General features: G+C 38.7%; 1 pseudogene; it reads right to left on the minus strand.

The window, feature by feature from the left end:
• The window catches only part of LOC103090075 (lethal(2) giant larvae protein homolog 1 pseudogene), a 20,965-nt pseudogene extending 19,200 nt beyond the window's left edge, over window positions 1-1,765 (minus strand).
• Window positions 1,766-4,624: the final 2,859 nt, after the last annotated feature.

Raw genomic sequence — 4,624 nt, forward strand, 5'->3', positions numbered from 1 at the left:
TTAAAAATTCAAAACTTTACTTATCAGTCTTTTATTAAAACTTTCTGTAATCGTGCAGAATTATTTCCCCACTGGGTTAGCTTTCAGTATGGAGTACAATTATATTTCTGACACAAAAATAATTACACTTTAAAAAACTACAAGAAAGAAGTATTTATTTTTTTTAAAGCAAAATCCATCCACTTTACATCCATGAAGAGGCATTGCAATGAAAAATTAAGCAATTACTGAACTAAAGCTCCAGTTTTGAACATTCAACTTTCAGTACTAGACAGCTGGGTGGAAATCTGGCTTGTAGAAATTTAAAGGAATTATGGTTAGGGTTAAAAACTTTCTAGTCCTTGTCTGTTTACCAAGAAAATACTTTGGGGTATTGTATCTTTAATCTGTCAGTGTTAATGTAGCTGAAATGGTGGATCTAAATTCTTTCCAACAGGATAAATATTAACTATTAGTAGCTGTGTTTTGTGAAATTAGCTGTGGTTTTTCTATGATGTCTTCTTAGCTTAAGATTTTTAATGCAAGTGTTGATAGCTCTGGACCGTGGGCTCTGCTTGTATAGAACAACATTTGAATAATTCCCAAACCTCTGCTTTGGTCATCTGCATCTTTTAATCTAAAATCCCATCAATCAAGTTTCTAGAAAAAGAATTGCCATGAATACATTCCCTTAAGATGTAGAGGTCAACAGATTTTCACTTGGGCATCTTTGATGTATAAGGTACTACAGTTGGAACTCCGGGAAATATGGAGGCATGAATTTATATTTCAACTGGAGGCTTTTGGAATTAACTCAAATTTCCATAAAAGCTGACACTACTACCCTTTCTTACATTCCACCCTAATGGTACATTCTAACTGAATACACTGGATACCCATTGTGTACTTACTAAGTACTCAGAGGACATCAGGCAACTCCACGGAAATCCAGAGATATATGTCTTACTCAAGTCTCTGTTCTTGTCCTCAACTAGCTCAAATGTAGAAGAAAAAGTAGACAATTCTACAAATTCTACTACAAAACTACAATTCTATGTGAAAAATACCTGGCATCTCCTAAGTGGGGAGTAAAGATAATCCATTGGTTGTGGGAAAATACTGGAACTTCTGTGTGTATGTATTTTTCAGACTCATTATTTTAAATTTCTCTTCTTAATATACATGGCATAAATGCATAAATTGGGAAACTAAAAAATTTAAATTCAACATTTAAATTGTCTTTAATATGGAATCTGTTTATATCTTTATCTCACATGTAGATGTTTACATAATTCATTTGGGCACTAACATGTAGTAGTGGTCATACTGTGCATGAGAAGTCTGGAAACTTTAATTAAAATAGTATTGGTTATACCAATACTTAGCATGTCCTTAAGCAAATAATTTTTCCTTTAAACTATCTGAGATTCTGTGTCTTTTCTTCCCTAATTTCTCCTTCTCCTAAATAATAAACATTTATTGTAAGATTACTATGTGTCAAGAACTTTTCTAAGCAATGTATTAATCCATTAGATACTTATAACAACCTTATGATGGAGGTGCTATAGTCATCCCCATTTTACAAATGAGGAAACTGAAGCAAAGACGTATTAAGGAACTTGCCCAAGATGGCAGAGCTAAGCACTGGCAGGCCAGGAGTCTGAAGTTTGGGTTAGAGAACTTCTAAGATAATTTTTAATTCTAAATTTATTGAATTTCCCATGGTGGTGCCAAGGGCTCATTTAATAATTCATTGATGATTGAGCACTTACCGTATGCCAGACATTGTGCTAGATGTAGATTTTATCAAAATGAAAGAAGGTTCAGAGTCTATTGGGAAGATAGCCATGTAATCTTATAACTATTGGAACTCAGAAGAGAAAGCATGGACTGGCCAGGAAATGTCAGAAAAAGTGATATTAACGTGACTACGAAAGTAGGGGTTAGAGAATGACAGGTTAACAAAAGGAAGGGATCAGAACAGAGAGGACAGCATTAGCCAGGGAACAAATGCAAGAGAGAGAATGCATTTGAAAAACTGAAAGTGTCTCAGCACGTTGTGTTTGGGGAAATATAGGAGGCAAGAAATGAAACAGAGTCAGCATCCTGAGTAGCCTCTTGGTGTGGATTTTAGCTCCTAGTGGATAATGAGCTACTGAGAGAATTTAAGGGATGGGATGATATAGTCAGATGTGTACTTTAGAAGTTGTTTTCTGGCTCTGGTGTGGAGATTGGAGAGAAGGGTTGTGAAGCTGGGGTCTGGGAGTCCAGCTTTAAGAGTATGGAATTTGTTAGTTCACTCATTCATTTATGAAATTCTGTTAGTTTCTTCATTCACCTGTTTAACCTGTATTTTGTGTGCTCACCATGTACCAGATACTGTTCTCAGTGCTTGAACGATGTGAGTGAAGAAAACAGGCAAAAATCTTTGCCCTTGAGGAGGTTAAAGTCTAGTGTAGCTCAGGTATAATTACAAGGAAGGATTTGATGGGTTTGTGAGATATTTAGGAGGGAGAACTGATAGGACTAGTGGTTAGGACTGAATCGTGGCTTCTTAAAATAAGATCTGAAAACCCATGGAGTATCAATCCTGCATTAACAGAAAATCATCCCAACAACTAAGAAGGGAGTTGACCACTTAAGAAAGCTGAGGGAACATAGTTAAACTGATTTCATGGGCACAGGGGATGGAGTGGGGAGGGGTTGGTGGCCATTGGAAACCTTCCTGGGCCATCAGGATGGTTCATGAGACTGATGATTGCCAATTGCCTGCTACTCCTCCTGACCTTCAACCCGAGGGGTTTCCAAAGCAAAACTTCCTCTTGAAATTTTTGATTTGCCATTTGGTGGAGGAAATAATATAATGTCACTGACAGCTATGTTCATGGAAGGGACTTCCTGAAAGCAGAATAATTGGACATAGAGGTTTTATACTGTGAGTTTAGATTTTCAGGCCTTACATAAGGCCTGAAAATTGTCCTTTGATCGTCTTTCCCAATCAGAGTAAGAGTCAGGCCCATTTATTGCAAACTTTAGAGAATAATATGTCAACTTTGTAAAAGAGAAGAAATAGCAAGTTTACAAAGACTTTAAGTCACCCTGCACACTTTGCAACAAGTCTCAACAGGTAACAGTACTGCTGTGCCACACGTAGTCTCCTTGACCTGCCAAGGTATATAAAGATTTATAGAAATAATCACCAACAAAGAGAGGCTGGGTGAGTGGGTGGTTAGAACATCAGCTCTTCAGGGCTCTTTCTAGCCTTGGTGTTGACTCATTTGAAGCAGACATTGGGTCAGATTCTTGACTCTTGTATGCCTGCCTGTTTGTCCATTGGGAGAAGGGGGAGAAAGGCAGAACTTGACACCCAGACAGGGTTCATGAAGTGTTTTAAGAGCCTGAATTGAAAGGCTGTTACCGTCAAACAGAAGTGCATGGGATTCTAGTTTTTATGGACGGCATGAATAAGAAGCAGAGGTGATGTGACTGAAAATATCTCTAAATAAGAGTCTTTTCAGAAATGGGGGATGATTGGCAGAGCCTCAGAAGGCAGGGGTGTCATACATCTTGGCCCTGGCCGTGGTCACTTGGCATCTAAGGGACAGCACTGGAGCTGGCCTCAGATCCTTGTAGGCTTGGAGCTGTCAGAGGAGAGCAAGCAGAGAGCTCCCTCTGCACTGTTGGGACCCTATGACATGCTGCCGAAATAACTTTGATACCTTCGGGCTGTTCATACGAATTTAGGTAGTGCATCAGTCTTGGGGAGGTGAGTGATGAAATGCAAACCACAGAGAGAGAAAGAGTCTTTGTTTACTTTCCCTTTTCCTGGTATATGGCTAAACAGGTTAAACACCTGTGAGAAGAGGGTGCTTCAGGGACACCCTCGTATGCAAATTGTTCATGGGTGTCTTGGAGATTGCATTCCTCTCATGCAGTGATTAGTTGCCTCTTCATCACTGGCGAGGCTGGCAGCAAGGAGCAGGGCCTTCACCTGCAGGTGTTGCTATGGCAAAGGACACTTGGGAGAGATTCAGGCAACATTAAAAGGCAAAAGTGAAAATGAGAGTTGAGAGAAAATAGAAGCTGATTCAAGGAGATATTTGAGTGGATCAAACTACCTCCTGCACAATAGCCATTGCCAAGCTCGATATCAACCCCACCTTTCTCCTCCTAACTCCTGAGGTTCTCTGAGTCCTGGTAATCTGGTGCGTAAGCTGTTTTTTAAAGTTAAAATTAAAAAAAAAACAGCAAAGATTTATTGTTAGCACACTGCAAAATTTATTCTGCCCCTAGGAGACATGGTTTGGTTTCTTAATCCAAACAGAATTAAGAAATTATTAAGTGAGAATTGGTTTATGGACTCTATTAAACAATTTCTTTTTCCCTATTCAAAATCAGCTGGCAAAGTAGCTCATTTTATCTAGTACACTGGATTTTTTTCTCTCATTATCGCCTTCTTTACTGTCCATGTGGCTTTTCAAGAAAGCCAAGCCACATTTCTCCTGTGTCACTTAAAGAGACTTTGCCTTAACTTTCCCCTGGCCTCCACATTGAATTTGATTTTTTTTTTCTGTGTTCCCACTTCTGCTTTTTTGCCTATTATTTAGAATAATCTGGTTTTTATTCACTAAGCTTCCCCAGAACT

This window comes from Lipotes vexillifer, unplaced genomic scaffold (genome assembly GCF_000442215.2).
Source record: "Lipotes vexillifer unplaced genomic scaffold, Lipotes_vexillifer_v1.1 scaffold838, whole genome shotgun sequence".
Taxonomy (NCBI): Eukaryota; Metazoa; Chordata; class Mammalia; order Artiodactyla; family Lipotidae; genus Lipotes; species Lipotes vexillifer.